Here is a 19,728-nt window from a genome sequence, read left to right as displayed (position 1 = left end):
ATGGATTCAAAACTAAGAAATTTCTCTCCTGAAATGAAGAGATAAACCTTGTCTTCGAAAGAGGTCGAAAAACCCTTGTCTTTCAAAGGATATCGGAAACCCTTTCTTTTGAGGGAGAAAAGTTCCTCGAAAAGGAGGAAGCATTATTATATAACCTAAAAAAAAATTAAACAAAGAAGGAATGGGGATTTTCACTGATTAAAACCGATAGAAGCCTCTTAAAAATTTAACAATGGAGGTTAGGGTTTTAAGAGAGAAAGGAGGAGAGAGGAGAGGTTTTTGGGTTTTAAGTGTTTTTAATAATTTTAAGTAAAGTATGGTCCCTTATTATGAATAACATTTGGTGTAGCTTCCCTAAGAAGCTTTACAATTACCTTTTGTTTGTAATTTTATTTTCCCCTTTTTTTTTTACATGAGCATAACTTAAGCAAATTACAAATTAAAAGTAAGGAAAAATAAACTAGTTCGGCTATGGTCGGCCAGAAAGTGTGCCCGTTGAACCTTGTCTCTATCCACTTTCAGTATATTACAACACTGAAAGGTCAATCCTATTTTTTTTAATTTCTAGTATAGTCCAAAAGTTGCTTACATCATGTATTTCCTTCTTTCATAAGGGATTGACCAAGTTCACCGAGTCCGAATAAAGAGGCACTTGAGAGAACCCCATAGTAGTACACCATTTTAGAGCTTCCAGACTAGCTTGTGCCTCTGAATGTAAGGCTGAAGTTGCTAATCCAAAGGTTTCTCCCGCATCCAATAAATCCTCTTCATTAAGTTTCATAGCCCATCCAAAACTTCTTTTCCCACTATTTTTCTCCCAAGACCCCTCAATCTTGAGTGTACAATCTGGCTGACCCATACTTGAACAGAAAATATAACTTTCCCTTCCGATATGTACCTGGTAGAAACCCGGTGGTTCATGTATTTCCGTGTCTGGAATATGCAGCAATCCTAAATTTGGAAGATCTTGTTTGTTAACGTCCTGAAGAGATTTTAAAGTTTATTCGATGTTCCTTTCCAAAGTGGTATAACTACCACTATCTCCACGGAAAAGACGTTGGTTTCTAGTAACCCATATTCCCCATAAAGTTTCAATAAAGTTTTTTATTGCGGTGCTATGGATACCTTCCTGGCTATAAAGGATCAGGATAGGTTTGAATCCATTCCCTTAGAGTAGTGGAATTGGATTCATTAGTTGTATAGCTATCAGTTACGTAAACGTTATTCCACGCATATTTAGCCAAATCACATAATCTAAAGATGTGTTATGTGTTTTCAACCTCCAACCCCTAAAAGCCACACAGTATATTCATTTACATACCTTGTTGTGCAAGTTTCTCTTTTGCTGGGTTGGCATCATAAAAAAATTTCACGTGAACATACTCCATTTTGGCGGAATGCGTAGTCTCGAGATGATTTTAGAGAAATCAATATTTTCTTTACTATGATCTGGTTCCTGAATTTTTGTTTTTTGTGTTAAGAAGGCATACCCATTTTTAACCGTAAACATTCCTGAAGAGTGGTTAAGCCGATACATTAAGTCCCCTGCTATATCCTTTGGAAGCTCCATCCCAAAAATTTGTTGTGCGCGGTGCCACTCAAATTTCTCATTCACAAGACACGCATTCCATGAATAAGAAGATTAGTTAATAAAGTCTCTAACCTTCCACCTCAAACTGTCATGAAGAGTTTGAATTGAATTGACTACTGGAACAGTTCCATTAACCTAATTACTGCTACAAGCCGGAATATTATCACCATTCTCAATCTTCCAAGCAAATCTCAGTATGGAACACGTAGCAACCTGCTGGAAACCCTACAAGCATAAGAAATGGAGCCCGGCACCTGATTCCTAGTAACCCCATGACACATAACACATTTTACTTTTACATCGAAGATCTTAGCCGCTAAAAGTTGTGGATTTTGTGCATTCTAAGCACAGTCTTGAATAAGAGGGTATCATTCACCATACTAGTTGCTCTAATTCCTAAACCACCCATACCTTTTGGTAACTGAATGGTTTTTCTCTTCGTCCAATGGATTCCCTTCCCCCCACTTGTAGCCCACCGGAACCTAGTTATGATTGAATCTAATTTGTTTGCTATTGCCAAGGGAAATTTTAAAGACTTCATAACGTGTGAATTCATCCCCATTAAAACCAAATAAATAAGCACCAATTTCGTAGACTGTAACAATCTACAAGTAGACCATACAAAGATTTTTGTTTTTACCTTTTCTACCAAGAAATTGAAGTGATCTTATTTTTATCCCAAAATATCAATCAGATTCCCTAAATGTGTTCCCATAACTTTGACACTAGGAACCCTAAGAATTTCTTTCTATTCCGTAACTAGATTTTGGGGGAATAGTGGGACTAAATTTGATACACGATTTTTAAAAATTTATTCTTTGTCCCGAAACCGCCATAAATCTTGTTAAAATATCACGGATGTTAGCACAGGAAGAATGATCATTTTTAAAGAAAAACATTGCATCATCCGTAAAAAAAGATGTGATATTTTAGGATCTCTTCTTGCAATTTTAATACCACTAAAAATTTTAATCTCTTCACCCAAAAGTAGAATTCTTGACAAAACATCCATACAGAAAAGGAATACATATGGGGAAAGAGGATCACCTTGGCGAAGGCTGCATCGAGGCTTAAATCTTTTAGTTGTTTTCCCGTTGACAGTGGCCTTGAAGGTGACGGTTGATACATATTGAGAGATCCATTAAATCTAGCGAGAGGAGAAGCCATAAGATTTAAGCGAATCTGAAGGAACACTTGACAACATATTATTAAAAACATTCCCGCCAAAATTACTTTCTAAAAAAAAATCGTTATTATTTAAAAATAAAGATTGCATTTAGATTATTACTTTTTTTTTTATATAAAATCTAAAATAAACTTCCTAAAATATCAACTTGCACATTATAGCTATAAATATTTTCTCTCACATGTTGTAATTGTTTTAATATATTTCATGCACTTTAATAACTGATGAATCGTATCATTAATTTTTTTATAATTATATTATTATCATAATTATTCAACAACCGTGCATTTTCACAGGGTTTAACCTAGTTTTAAATAAAAAAAATTCCAATCTTCACGATCATAAGCTTTCGACATATCAACCTTTAGAGCTGCAAGATGAGTCGAATGATTTTTCATATTAATGAAATGAATAAGCTCATGCGATAAGTACACATTGTCTTCCATATATCGAAAGCATGTTGATAATCTTAAATTAAGCACGTCAATGCTAATTTCATGCGTTTCACCAGAAACTTTGCAATACACTTGTAAATCGTGTTACAAAGACTAATCGGTCTAAATTTCGTAACCATTTCCGGGGAATCGACCTTTGGTAGAACCAAAAGTGAAGAATTTAGCTCAGTAAATAGAAAACCCGTGTCAAAGAACTGTTGCGCACTTTAAATGACTGTTTCACCTACAGGACTCGGTCTTTATTTTTATTTTCTTCTTTTTTATTAGTTCCTGTACTTAACCTATTAGCCCTTCTTGTGATAGGAGACCGATAGATTCTAATGATCCTTACTTGTGATAGGGGGATTATTAGGTCATTTATCTTACCTTTAAAGAAAAAAAAATCTAATATAGCACTTAAATAAATTTGTATGATTCATTTATTGGACTGGCCCTGAATTCTTGAGAGGAGATCATCAGATATACCTAATACTCCCTCCGTCCCCTTTTGATAGTCCCTTATGGGAAAATTTTAGTCCCAAAATGTTCACCCCATTTACCTTTTCCAACAACCATTAATATTAAATTTTTACCAAAATTCCATCCAATTTGCAAAAATACTTGTGCAAATTTAAATTTTCCACGTAAATTTTGTTTTCCCATGTACTTTTATTACTTTCTCTCTATACTTTTTTGCATACCCAATGTCAATTTATATTTTCAATGTACTTTACCTATTCTTATTTGTGTTTATTTATTCCCGTGAAAAATTCCCATAAGAAACTATCAAAAGGGGAAGGAGGGAGTATTATGTCTCTTAGATTTAGATTTATAGAAATATTTTAATTGACGCACGTACCAACAACACAATTTCTGCCATTAATATTTGCAATTATTGCTTCTTTCATTTCGCAATCGATGAATCACATTCCTTTTTGAGACGTTTCATAATAGATGTATAACTTTTCTTTGTTACTCATATAAGGTTTTAAGTTCGAAATTAACATTTTTTCCTCAAATTGTCCTTCAAATAAGTGGTGACCAATATCACGTGCATAAATAAAAATGCTAAAACAACATAAGCAAAGAGTTTGAGTGAGACATCCTCCATTTCCTTTCACTGAATTCCAACGCCAATAGGAGCAAGGAGTATGAACTACTCCCGCAAATAAATATACTTCCTTCGTTTTTAATTACACAATTTTTCACGGTATTTTAAAAAATGTGGGGTTTACATAATATATTACATTTTGAAATGAGGTGAATGATTGTAGGAGTGTAATTTAGTGGGCCATGTGATTTAAATAAGGAAAATATTATAGTTTTTTATCAAATGACTTTTCTATTTATAGTGTGTTGCAAGTATTATGACATTTCCATTTTAGAAAAGTGTTGCAAGTATTATAAAACGGAGGCAGTATACAATAATAATAGTGAACGACCAATATCCGATATAGGTATAGCTTAAAGCCACTAGATTCCCTTCAATGTTAAGTTTTATACTTTTAACTTTTTATATATCTTTAGATTAATAATTAACTAAAGATAGTGAAATAATCAAAGGTAAATCTTTGAAATCGTGCAAATAGAAATAGGCAATATATGGAAGCCGATGTGTCCAAGGAAGTTAGCTATGTTTGTACCTAGCAAAAGACGTCATCACTAGAACACACATTAGCATTATTATTTAAAAAACGAAAAAAATTTAAAAAATGAAAAAAAATAGGAAGAAGAAAAAAAACAAAAAGAAAATTGGGTTGCCTCCCAATTAGCGCTGATTTTAAGGTCCCGCACTTGGAATCCAATGCCTTGATTAACTTATCATACGCAATTGGAAATATATTATTAGGTACCGCATATGGCTTGATTTCAAGCACAAAATCCTTCACAAACAGGGGACTAGAAAAAATAAAATAAAAATAATTGGAAAAAGAAAAGTTAAAATAAAAGGAAAAAGATTGTATACAACTTACCCCTACTTGCTCCTTAGGCAATGTAGACCTTTTTTAATGATCATTAAGATCCACATGACCAAGTGTATCATGAAATGGTGAAATTTTGAGAAAGTATGGAGGATTCAACATAGTGAATGAAGGAACTAGACTCGGGGAAACGAGATATAAAGGGGAGATGGGTTAGGCTTAACATATATTTATTTACCTTCAACTTCACCTTCATGAATAAGCTTGTCAACAAGATCTTCGACTACGAAAATATCAAAAACCATTGGTTTCTCAACAAAGGACTTCACGATAATCGGTTGTTCTTCCTTCTCCACTACCTCTATATCATCATTCCAAAAATTTTCACCATCAAAATCATAAAGAGATGGGAAATTTTTCTCCTCTATTATACTTTCATTTGATGGACGGTAAATATCATGAGTCAAATTAACGCTTTTCTCTACTGATAACATGTTCTATTAAATGGTCTATTAAATGGTCAATTATGCAAAAAAGGACCTAATGGTCAAAGTTTATTATGTGTAGACTAACCGGAAGCCACACGCCTTATGGAAAATACTCACAAAGGTGTTTGTGGACCTCACATGTATGGTAAAATTCTTTCAAAAATAATTTCACGACAAGGGTACAATTGGTCCACTATGGAACATGATTGCATACAATATGTTAAAAAATGTCCAGATCGAGTGCCAAATGTTCGCAAATTTACAACACCTTCCACCATCCGAACTATACAATCTCACTTTCGTTGGCCTTTTTCAACTTGGGGAATTGACATAATTGAAAAAATCTGTCTAACAGGAGAAGGAGGGCACGAGTACGTATTAGTAGCCATCGATTACTTCACTAAGTGGATTGAGGCTACTTCTTACGTGAATATCACTTGTAAACATGTTGCAAAGTTTCTCGAACGAAACATATTTTGTAAATATGGTGTTCCACATGAACTAATTAGTGATTAGGGATCTCAATTCAAAGCTGAAGTCGAGACCCTCTTAACTCGTTATAAAGTAAAACATCATCACTCATCCCCATAAAGATCTCAAATGAATGGAGCTGTAGAGTCAGCAAATAAAAATATAACAGTCATCATTAAGAAAATGGCAGATAATTATAAAGATTGGCTTAATAAACTACAATTCGCATTATGGGGTTATTAAACATCTACGAACATCAATAGAAGTAACTCCATACTCCTTAGTTTTCGAAACGGGCGTAGTTCAACCAGTCGAACTGGAAATACCATCCCTATGCATCGTACTTGAAAGTAAGCTACCGGAAGCTGAATGGGTAAGAGCGAGGTATGAAGAGCTTTTATTCCTCGATGAACGATGATTAAGAGCTTTGCATCATGTACAAGTCTACCAAAGGCGCATTGTGCGTCATTTTAATAAAAGAGGAAAACCTAGAAATATAAACGGAGGTGACTTTGTACTAAAGGAGGTTAGGGGTCCACCAACCGATCCAAGAGGGAAATTCAAACCTAATTGGATAGGTCCCTACCGCGTAATTGAAATCCTATCAGGAGGAGCCGTCAGATTAATGGATATTGGAGGAAATGAAATTCGCCAATTAATAAACATTGATCGACTTAAGAAATATTACATATGAAATCCGAATAAACTCGTTCACTCATACAACCAATTTTAATTAGCATTCAATTGAAAGATTCTAAGTGTTATGCATTTTACCGAATACCACAGTAAAATACATAACACTTTGGCGGGGTAATTTAGAAATAATAAACCGTTCTAAGTGTTCAAATTTTTTCGAACATCACGAAAAAAATATTCACACTTGGGGGGGGGGGGGGGTAGTAATACATAACTAAATTTTTTTTTTTCTCGAAACATTCGTAGCACAGGTGTCGCGCGCAACTGGAATAGTTGTGCGCGGATGTCACGGGCAACAGATTTCGTTGCACGCGACATGATCGCGCAACTACAGATGTTGCGCACGCCACTTGATGACGAACTGCGAACCCGAATTTTTACTTTTGAATGAAGTTGCAATTTCTACTTGCGGCAAAAACAGGGTGTTTCTTATATATAACATATACTCGGAAAATAAAATTAAACTTTGATTTAATTATTTGAAACAAGGTTTGATTAATTTTTCATTTAATTTCTACCTAAGAGATTAAAGAAAAATAATAAAAAATAATAATAAAAAAAAACATTAGAACCGCAAAGACCTAATTTCGTAATGCGAATACGTAGGCAATCTTTATGATTCGGTCATATCAAAGTATAAAAATATAAAGCTCATTTTATTTCATTCAAATTTCTAAAAAGAGACATTGTTGAACTAGATTGTAAACAAACAAAAAAAGCATAGTAGTGATTACACTTTACTGAATTTAAAACTAATGGCGAAACCATGTAACACTCTAAGGTTTTACTATGTCCTCGATTGTCATAGATGATGGAGGAGTAGTTTCCATCGCAGTATTTTCCGAAGCCTTGGAGCTCTCCCCTACACTCTTCTTTTTCACCCAAATATTGTTTTTTTCAATTTAGGGATTGGGGCCTTTGCAACATTTTTTCCTTTCCCTTTAACTATTAGAGCTTTCTTTCTAGTATTTGGTGTAAGTTCTTTGATTTTCACAGCTTGTTGCGCGGGTTTGGAGGGAGCTTTCTTTTTTGTTTCCTTCGAACGAGCCTTAGGGGATGAGAAGTCTAATTTTCTTCTCACTCCTTTGTTTTGGCCACTAGGTGGAGTAGTAGTGGTTGAATGCATCAAAGGCTTAGGTGGATTACGAGCGGTGGCGGCTTGAAGTTTAGATTGAGCCTTTTTTAATTCACCCTTACCCGCCGCATTCATCCGAGATTTGTAAAAGGAAGATAATGCAATACTCGCGGTCGGATTTTGTATTACCCACCTAGGAAGACTTGAACAATATTCCATCTAACGAGGAATTCTTTCGGGTTTAAAGATCATATCTTTAGGGGCATCACAATCTTGCGGGGGAATAAATTGTTTCATCCCGTATTGTCTCATTATCCTACAAGGAAAAATATAAGTAGTACTGTAGGGAATATTTCAAGTGTTAATCCCTAGCTTGAACCCCACTGTGATCATACACTAAAGTACGGTGGCGTCCAAAGGGAAAGAAGATAGAGCAAAAGAGTCGCCAACAAGTTTTAGGAACTTGTAAACCGTTTATGAGGTGAAGGTTACACCCCTTAATGATCCAGGAGATCGTGAACTCCATAAGGTCTTAAACCAAATAGGGTTCGGGGATGAAGGTACAAATCCAACCTAAAAGAGATTGAACCTGCCCTAATAATAGGCCACTACTTTATTCTGATCGTATTCTTGTGCGCTTTCTGACTAACATGCAATCAATAGGTTTAACCCTAAACCTGTTTATCTATGTTGGTTGAATTTAATGCACAAATAAATCTATTATTGGCGATCACTTGAAATATAATCAAATTAACCCTAAAAAAAGATTAATAATTATCTTATTAAGCGTGATTACAAGTACTAATTCCCTTTAAACATGCAATAAAGGCGTGATCAAGAAATAACAATAAATATATATCAAGCAACATAATAATAATCAATTATAATTATAATCATAATCATAATCATAATTATAATAATAATAATAATAATAATAATAATAATAATAATAATAATAATAATAATAATAATAATAATAATAATAATAATAATAATAATAATAATAATAATAATAATAATAATAATAATCATAATCATAATCATCATAATAATAATAATAATCATAATCATGTTAAAGCATAATAATAGCAAGATCCTAGGCATGATACTAAAAAGATTAATAACAAACCCTAGCATGTCACTAAGCAATAAAAATCAAAGCATTAGCCCTAACATGATACTAACATGAATATTAGGAAAAGAAAATAGGAAGCATCATAGAAATCATAATTGATATAAGCAAATCACCCTAAATATCATACTAAATAAAGCATCCTAACATGATACTAGGAACATCCTAAACATGATACTAGGAATTAAAATAATAATCTAAGCATGATTTCTATATCAAAAATATCAATTAAACAATTAAAGCACTTACTTGGATGCCTCGTACCCCTTTTTTAATAACAAAATACACACGTTAGTAACTTCAAGGAAAATAATAAACAAAAATTAAATTAAAAGATTGAAAGAGATTTGGTACCAAACCCTCATAAATTAAACCTTTCACGTCTAGGGCGAAGGCAACTTCGAATTTTGCTAGGTGTACCTAAGTCTTGCGGATGCGGAATTTTTATATTTGTGATAAGGCTAGTTTAGAAAAAAGAGAGAGAGAGAGAGTAATCAAGAAAATCTTGATAAGAGTTGATGAATCAAAACGGGGTTTTTAGAAGGCAACTTATAAAGAAAATCAACAAAAAAGATAAAAAATCAACACAGAGTTCTGACGCGTAAAACGAAGGTTAGCGCCAGGCGCCAAGCGTAGCGTCAGGTGCTAATGCTGGCGTTTGGCGCTGACTAAGAATTTGACGCGTTTTCTTAAAATTAGATAGAAATTGCCGTACAGGAGGATAAAATTGTATTTTCCTCAAAAAGTTCTTTTATTCTGATTAAAACTCTAAAAAGTCAACAAAAGTCAATTTATCAATACTAATTAAATTAGGAATGAAAAGAACCTTCTAGAAGAATCTAGAAGACTAAAACCATTCCTAATTGCATTAGGAATGATAAATCTATATTAGGCCCTCCTCTAGATCATTGTGCCGCATATAAGGCTCAAACCGGGTCCAGTTCAGTAATTTGGCCATAACTTCCTCAATATTCATCGGAATTGGGCTTATAATATATCGTCGGACAGGTCTTTTCAAGCCCTATCCAACTACACTATTATTGGACCCATATCATGGACCAACCAAACTGGATTGGATGTTTTTTAAAATAGGTTTTCAAAAACAGAGAGAGGAGAAAAGACCTGTAAAGTACTCAACACTAAACTTTCCACACTTTCACTTCATTTGATTATGATTCGATATGAAAGGTACTCATCACTGGGTTTGGTTTTGGGGAGACACAAATGGGTGTTTACAGAAGCCCTCACTTTGACTGAGTTTGGAGAAACGCAAGTTTCGAAAAAAAAAGTCAAAGTATCGATAGGGACGGAGAATGATTCAGAACGTTCTGCGATCCTAAATCACTCTTGTAACGCCGATTCCTACAAACTAGCGTTAGTTAAACAGATAAAAGAGTTAAGAAACACGTATCTTGCACCGTCGAGCACACGTCTCTGGAAGTAACCGATTTGTTGTTGTATGTTTGTTGTTTTGATGACCTCCTGCAAGAGATTTCCATCCCGCTTGAAAACCGCTACACTTGTAACTGTTTCCAATTCCGCCGTGATAATATTCCACAAACTAGGGAACATTATCGAAGATCGTTCGCTTGAAACGATCCTCTTCCGCTTTGTGACCATCTTCCATATCTTAGGGAACACGATCGAAGACAACTTCGCTTGAAATCATCTTCAGTTTTTTGTGACAACTCTCCGGCAATCTAGGGAATGTTGTCGAAGATATCTTCGCTTGAAGCTATCCTCATTTGTTGCGATAATTTTCTAAAGAAAATTACTGAAGATCTCCGCTTGTCGATCTTTAAAAGTTCGTTTGAACTTTGCTTCCGCTATGCCTGTACGTCGGCGCTTTTGTTGCTTGTGAACCTGTATGTCGGTTCCTCTTGCTGAATGAACCAGTACGTCGGTGCTTTTTGCAATGAGCCAATGATTAGGCGCTTTAAGCTAAGTGAAACGATCTTTCATCATGTCAATCACCTTATTTAATCAAGCCGATTACTAAAAAGCGTGTCCAATTGCTTAGAGGGGCTAACTGGCATACCAAGGAACCCGAAACATATTAAAAAAAAGTTGGAATAACAGTACTGAGTGGCTAAACATTTTGGCCCCGCTGAAATAACATCAGCGCCAATGATCTAGCTGTAGCGCCAGACGCTGGAGATAGCGCCAGGCGCTAAAGCCATCGATTGACACCAAGGACTGGCGCTTGGCGCCAGAGTCGGGTTTTCCTTAAATAACCTTCTCTTCTTCATTTCCGCTGTTGTTGCTCGTGTTTCTTGCTCCAAGATTCTCATAATTTCGTTTGATCCGTTCTTGCTCGTTTCTCAACCAAATTCGCTCAAATTTGTTGCAAATCAAAGCTTATTCCATCCATTTTCCCGATCTATGTAAGTTTCCTTCAAACTCACACCGGTTTTAATGAATTTTACATATATTTATTCTCGAATTTCTTGAAAATTCGAAATTTAGAATGCTTAATTCTCTTTGTTTATCAACGTTTATGCCACGAAATTGCTTGATTATGTTTATATATTGTCTTGGGAGTAATTTCAGACTTGTTTGACTTAATTTGGTGAAGAAATGAACGAATTGCCATTGTTAGACCTCTTAAGGTCGGGAAAACAATGTGGCTCGTTCTTTACGTTTTTACTAGCAATTCTTGTCCAATTTGTCACAATATTTACTATAGTGTTGCAAGAAATTGTTTGATTGCTTGAAAAATGCCTTGCATGCTCAATTTGAATTTCTGCTATGTTTTAGTACTACGTACTCTTTTTTTTGTGAACATAGTATCATGCGGCTAAGCAAACCTTAGATACTATAGAACCTTAATTTATGATAATTCTGCACAATGTAGCATGGCTAGACAGCGAGGTTCGGGTTCACGGTCCCGAGACGTTCGACGGGAGCACGAGCCCGTAGAGGACGATGCGAAGCTGTCCACTTCGCTCAGCCGACTCCCTGAGTGGGATGAGCGGACCTTGTACTTTTCCCCCGTCCACCACATCTCCGAGAGGGTGAGACGGGGCATCACTTTCGGGAGGACGCGATGTCATGGTTCTGGCTGTGACGGCTTGGGCGATCTGTACAAGATGTACATCACCATGTAGTTCCTGCTCTGGTGGAGTTCTTTTGGGACACTAGCAACACTTTCCACTTCCCTTGGGGTGAGATGATGGTCACTCCTACCGACTTCAGTCTCATCACAGGACTGGAGTTTAGCTCCGTGCCACTGCCGTTTGACAATGGGATCGACGTCTTTTCTCCTGAGGTCGAGAAGTTGTTGGGTCCGATTGCTATTCGGGCTCGAGCTGAGGTAGAGTCAACCTAGTTCAGCGCTAGGGGGATTCGCCGCTCGACTCTAGCAGCGGCTTTCGACAATAGTGCAACTACTTGAGTGCAGCGGGTGCACATCTTTGCCCTTATCTTGCTGTCAGGAATATTCTCTCCTGACAAGGGTGGTAGGGCGCTGCTTTACTACCTTCCTGTCGTCCGCGATCTACACCGGATCGGGACTTATGACTGGGCCATCTTGGCCTATGCCGATTTCATTCGAGCGCTACGGGACTCGTGCCGACATCAATACTTTGGGTCGAATGTTGCTTTGTCCGGCTTTTGGAGGGTCGTAGAGGTATCCTTTATTCCCTATAAATTTTAGCTCTAGATTTTAGATAGCACTTGCTGATAACTTGTATTTTTGTAGATCTGGTTCTATGAGTACTTCCCCTCAGCTGCGCCGGCGAGATCGTCGCCGCGCAGGCTTCTAGTTAGCGCTTCCTGGGGAAGTCGCCATGTGGGGATGTCCACTGCTTATGTCCGAGATTGGATCATCTCGGTATGATTCTTTTCTTATTTGACATTTTGTGGTGCCTTAGATAGATTCTTGGCTGATTGACGCTCTTTGTAGGAGCCTAAGGTGCTGTACCGACCGTGGGTCGACCTGGCAGACCCTAGGTTAGTCGCCCAGTATTTTGCTGAGCGTCGCTATTTCTTAGGGACCTATGGAGCGGATGCATATCTTGAAGAGAGGGTTGTTATTCAGCATTCCTCCGACACCTTTGTCGTTCCTGCTCCTCCACCACGTCACATGTTTAACGCCACGAGGTTGGAGAGCATGTTAGAGGGAGCTGGTACCCCTTGGCGATCTTACACAATCCTCGGGCGATGCTATGGGGAGGAGCTTCTGCCGTTGTTAGCTCCAGTTCCTGTACTTGTTGAGGATATGGCGGCATGATTTTCAGCTTTTCTCCTTTCGTTAAGTAGCCCCCAAGTAATGCTGTTGAGTTCGTGCCACCATGTATGTCTATCCATTATTAGGGGACATATGGGCCAATTGAGGAGATGATTCCTCCGGCTCCTGAGGACGAGGGCTTTGTGGAGCGGTCGATTCCTCGCCACCAGACTCGGGTAAGCTTGTTTATTTTACTAGTAGAAAAAAGCATTTGGTCACCGGTTCAAAACCCCCTTATGCCACCGGTTTTGAACCGGTGGTCATTTAGGGGGTGGCAATAAGCTTTTAAAAAAGCCACCGGTTCAAAACCGGTGGCAAAAACAAGTATTTCCACCGGTTAACCCGTGGCAATAATCTGTCCCGCTTTTTTTTGTTATTAATGAGTATTGCCACCGGTAATAATGCCCTAAAAAAACAAAAAAAAAAAAAAAAATTTTTTGCTTTTTTTCCACTTAACATGTACAGGACACATATATACATACATAATATACATAAAACACATATATATTCATCAATAACTAGTAATTGTACACTTTATAAGAGTGAAAAAACTAAATTTGTAACTACAAATAAATTAATGATACAACAATTCCAATTTACAAGAACTAAATTTATCAAATTACACAAACCAAATGTTTAAAACATCAGCTTAGTCTTCAAAGGATTAGTTCTCTGGACCCACCCACAACCCACCAGAACACACGACCTGGCACACCGGCCACCAGCTAAAACCCCAATCCAACCCTCACCCAGACCCACCCAAACCGCATCCAACCCACCAGGACCATCATCAAAACCCACCACGACCCCTAACCCACGACCCACCCACAACCGACGACCCACCCACAACCCACCAAAACACACGACCTGGCACTTGACCCACCACGACCCCTGACCGAACCCACAACCAAACAAAAACCTTACCCGACGCCAAACCCACCAAGACAGCAACCACAAAAGCAACAAAAACCCTACCTAAAATCAATTGGAAAAAAACCCAAAATCAATTCGAAAAACCCCAAAATCATTTCGAAAATCAATTAACCCCAAAATCAATTCGAAAAAACCCAAAATAAATTCGTAAAAAAACCAAAATCAATTACCCCATAATCAATTCGAAAAACCCCAAAATCAATTCGAAAAAACCCAAAAAAAATTCGAAAATCAATTAACCCAAAAACCCTAACCTCGAATAATTAAACCCAATAACATGCACTAACCTCGGACTTGGTGGCGGCGGTGGTTAGTGGCGGTGGCAGCAGAAGACAGAAGAGAGAAGAGAGGTCGGAGAAGAAAGGGGAAAGAAGAAGAAAGGGGAAAGAAGAGGAGTGAGAGGTCGGGCGACAGAGGAGTACAGATCAGAAGAGAGGAGAGCGAAGGAGGAGAGAGAAGGAGAAGAGGAGGAGAGAGAAGAGAGAGGCGCCTAAGAGAGAAAAGCTGAGGGTAAACTTAGGGTTAGGGTATATAAAGGAGAGAGCTAAGGAACAAAATGAAAGGCCGGTTTTTTTTTAAGAAGGCCACCGGTTCAAAACCGGTGGGATTAATGTTTTTCCCACCGGTTCAGTTTGAACCAGTGGCAATACTCTCCCCTAAAAATCCCGCCCATTTTCCCCCCTTTTTTCCCCACCGGTTTTTAAAAACCGGTGGCCTTGAGGCGGTGCCTATCTTCTTTTTTCACCTAGTGTTTGCAACTTTTTGCCCATACATGTTATGCATGTTCACTGACTTATTTCTTTGACAGTTCTCACGCGAGGTGGTTTTAGCGATGGCACGATGCATAGATGCCTTCCGGAGCCAGCTTGTCGGGATGAGGAACGTGGCTACCTGTCGTCGAGACGACGCCGTTCAGGAGGTAGTCTTCCCTTCATATGCTCTTGTATTACTACTTTTATTTTGCCTATTTCTGATTTTAATTTGCTTTGCAGGGTCAGCTTATTCCTTCTCGTACCCGGAGGGATCCGGCGAGGTCTAGCTCGAGACGTCGCCGCACTACTTCGAGAGGTCGGGGCGGTCGTTCTGAGGATGCTCGTACTTAGGCGGTAGAGGGCTCAGGTTCTTCCTCTGAGGGTGCACATGCTGCGCCGGTAGGCCAGGGAGAGGCTACCTTGGCTCTTAGAGGTGGTTGGATGTACGAGGTCGGCTCATCATCGCGGCAGCCTTCGCAGCCTCAGCCTCAGGTTGATCTTTGGTGGAAGGGTCCCGAGTTGAGTTTTCCTCCTCCCGAGGAGACGAGAGCTGGTGGAGCTGTACGAGCGGTTACTCCTCGTACGACGGAGTTTTATGAGATGATGGGTTTACGTCCCCCGACGCCGTAGTTTGTTCCTGTGTTTTTATTTATTTATTTTTACTTTGTATATAATTTTTCCTTTTAGTTGGACTCATTATTTAGACATGTTTTGTGTATAAATACTATTATGAGTGTATTCCTTATTTATCATTTTTTATTATTGTTCTGTGCATGTTTGTGTGTGCAAGGAAATGTGAAAAATAATTTTGCGCAAAAATTCCGTCATTTTTATTATTGATGGAGGGTATCCGACTTTCTCCCATAAAAAGAAAAAATGAAAAAGGAAAAGTCAAATAAAAATTATTGGATTTATAAAAACTTGGAAGTTAGTTTAAATAAAATCAGAAAAAAGATAATATAATTAATATAATTAATATATTAATTAAAAGAGAGGAATAAATGAATATTTTAGAGAAAGATAAGGAAACCGTAAAGTCATTAGCAGACTCGAATTTAGTCGAAAACGTGGTTTTTAGAAAGCGCGTATGATGAGGCATATTGGCGCCAGGCGCTACACTTGGCGTTTGGCACCAGTCTCTAGCGTCAGGCGCCAATATTGGCGTCTGGCGCTAATAAGCGCTGACCTCGAATCCTTCGTAGAATAAAACTGCTCCGATTTCGTGCATAAATTGCCCCTTGCCCAGCCGATTCTCTTCATAATTTCGGCAGATAAAATATTTCTTAGCTTTTAAAATAAAATAATATCATGTCTCTAGTCACCAAAAGTTTTACCAACTACACCCATGAATGGTGTCAGTCACTTAATGCCAAAGAGAGAAAAGAATTAGATGTTTTTCACTTGGGGGGTATTTATGGTGTCATAGGGGTAGATCTTGATTCAGATTTTATTCATACCGCTCTAGAATATTGGGATGTAGATACTCATTGCTTTAGAATAGGGTGTGATGAAATTAGCCCTTTTTCGGAAGAATTTGGTGCTATTTTAGGTTTCCCTGCAATAGATCTTGTAGTAATCCCTAGAATAAATGAATATTATTATAAGGATTTTGAACGCTTCTTCAATTTAAAAGATAAAGATCTATCAAAAATTGTAAATGGTAGCATAGTTAATTTGAAAGAATTTGCTCGCCGTTATTTTGATAGGCCTTATTCTGAATCTTTTCATGTTTATAGAAGAAGGGCTTTCTTATTTTGTATGCTTAATCAACTTTTTTTTACTAGTGGTAAAAATAATGAGGTTCAATCAATTATATCCACCGTTTTAGAACAAATTGAATCAGGGAGGAATCCAATGCCATTAATAGTTGGAGAGACTATGCTTAGTCTTGATGAATTGAAGAGGAATCCAAAAGCACCTTTTCGGGGCTCTCCAATTTTATTACAGGAAGAACAATAATATTTTTAATTACAGAAATCAAAAATATATTTTTGTATAGTAATAATAATTTATTTGCATTGCAATTTTGTACAGATGTGGCTAATGGAAAGACTGGATTTAATTTGCCCCCAGACAACATTGAGAAGTATACTCCAAATTGCTTTGTGAGGAAGAAGAAACACTTCTCTAAGATGGGGCGCCATGAATGGAAGAAGGTCTTTGAGTCTTGTAATTTTTCCGTCAAGTGGATCATCCCTTGGTGGAAAATAGAAAAGATGGTTGGTGTCAACAAGCAACCTTTCTGCCGTCTTCCAAGCTTATCCCGTATGACTTTTTATTATCCCTGCAGGGTAAAAAGACAATACGGGCTACTTCAGAGTATTCCTTTTGGTGATCTTCGTCGTCCCTACGAGTTCCCTGCCTCTCAGGAAGTAGACAAATTTGATGCTTATTAGAGCGCTAGACCTTTATGGGAATTAATTACCCAAAAGGTTCCTCCTTCCTTACCCAATAATGTGAAAAAGTGGCTTCTAAGGAAACCCTTAAAGGACATGAAGAAAAATCAGAGTAAAACTGATGTGAAGAGTCGTCTAGGTGACAAGGTGATTCCTGCTAAGGAACGCCTGGGTGAAAGGATCGAATTCAAGATACCTATAATACCTAAGAAGAAAAGTACTGCAAAAGATAAGGGAAAAAGGAAAGCTGACTCCACAGAAAAGAAAACCTGGGTAGAAAAGAAGCATGGAGTCCTAGCTGAGGGGGAAACTATTTACTCCAAGATTGAATGTAGGTCCTCTAAAGGATTCCTACTAGCTAAGGTGATGGATGAGGAAGAAGAAGCAGACAAAAATTGGAAAAGGGCTAAGAAAGAGAAAGAAGATTAGGAGCATTGCTTAATTTCCAATTATTATACTTAGTTTATTTTTTATTATTTAAAGTTAATTTATTTAAGCTTTATTTAAATTCCATAAATAATGTAATTTATTTTATTAATGAAATTCCAGCTTTTTAATTAAATTATTTACTTTAAACTTATTTTATTAAAGCAATGAAAACCGAAAAAATAAATTTCCCAGAAATTTTTCGAGTACGGAAGACGAAAATTTTCCGAAAAACATCGAAATATTCCCAGACTTGTAACTGTAAATTGGCGGCACAGATCTGCGACTGGCGCCGGCTGCGGCAGTCTGGCATCAGGCGACGGTTGCCATCGTCTGGCGCTGACGTTTTGTAATCGTCTGTAAATTATGGGTAGTATTTCTTAAGTTGGTCAAGATTTGTAATGTTCGAGAACTCATTGCCATCCATATCAGTTAATTTTGCTGCAGCATCTAACACGATCGTTTTGACAATGTAGGGTCCGGACCAATTAGGTCTAAATTTTCCCCTTGTATCTAAAACATTTTTCCTTAATGCTTTTAACACCAAGTCTCCTACTTTGATGTTTCTTGTCTTGAACTTCTTATTAAAATGCCTAGCCATACGAGTTTGATAACACTGAGTATGATATAGAGCTTCTAGTCGTTTTTCATCGAGTAGAATTAGCTCTTCATATCTTGCCCAGGTCCATTCAACTTCATCGAGTTTGCTCTCTAACGCGATGCGTAGAGATGGAATTTCTAGTTCGACAGGTTGTACGACATCCATTTCATAATCCAAGGAAAATGGCGTATTTCATGTTGATGTGCGAATTGACGTGCGATAACCCCACAATGCAAAGTGAAGTTTGTCAGGCCAATCCTTATAATTTTCTGTCATTTTTCGATGATAGTCTTTAGATTTTTATTAGCTGCCTCGACTACTCCATTTTCTTGAGGCCTATAAAGGGAAGAATGATGATGTTGAATGCCATATTTTTGTAGCAATTCTTCACATTCGGCTTGAAAGTGAGTTCCATTGTCACTTATCATTTCATGTGGGACTCCGTATCGACAAATAATATTTCTCTCGATAAAGAGTGCTACATGTTTTCAGTGAGTTTAGCGTATGATTGTGCTTCAACCCTCTTTGTGAAGTAGTCGATTGCTACTAGGATATATTCGTGGCCTCCTGTTCATGGGGGAGTGATTTTGCCAATGATGTCAATTCCCCATGTAGAGAATGGCCATGGCGATGTGTAGGAATAGAGCAAGGATGGAGGAACATGTTGTAAATTGGCGTAGATTTGCTCGATTACTTCATCATCTTCTATAGCCTGAATATACGCTGGTTTGTGCCTTTTTTCTATAGTTAGAGGCATTTGCTCGATTTCCGTGGGAATCCTAACCATTGAGGCTAGTCTTACCAAGGCATCAGCAAATTAATTCTCTTCTATAGGTAGATATATGTATTCTACCTTCTCTAACTAATTAGTAAGGGTTTCCAGATAGGTTTGGTAAGGGGCCAAAATTTTGCTCCTTACTTTCCACCTTTTGGAAATTTGATTGATGATCTATGAGGAGTCCCCGAATATCTGTAACTTTTTTACTCCCAATGCCAAGGTTGTTTCAAGGCCTACCACGCATGCTTCGTATTCAACAGCGTTGTTGGTAACGTCGAAATCGAGCTTTATGGAGATTAGGACATGCTCTTCTTTAGGTGATACTAGTAATACTCCAACGCCACATCCCTTTTGGTTTGAGGCTCTGTCGAAGTATAAGGTCCAAGTATCATCTTCAGTGACCATCAAGTCTTCATCTGGAAATTCGTTGTCTTATATTGGCGTCGAGTCTTCTATAGAGAAGTTCGCTAGAAAGTCTGACACCACAAATACTTTGATAGCTTTTTGGGACATAAACCTTACATCAAACTGGGCTAAATTGACTATCCATCTCGATATGCGTACATTGAGTGTAGATTTCTCGAATAGATACTTGAGTGGATCTAAACGGGAAACTACA

Source organism: Chenopodium quinoa, unplaced genomic scaffold, assembly GCF_001683475.1.
Source record: "Chenopodium quinoa cultivar QQ74 unplaced genomic scaffold, ASM168347v1, whole genome shotgun sequence".
Classification (NCBI taxonomy): Eukaryota; Viridiplantae; Streptophyta; class Magnoliopsida; order Caryophyllales; family Amaranthaceae; genus Chenopodium; species Chenopodium quinoa.
The sequence above is the reverse complement of the archived record's forward strand: the minus strand, read 5'-3'. Positions refer to the sequence as shown.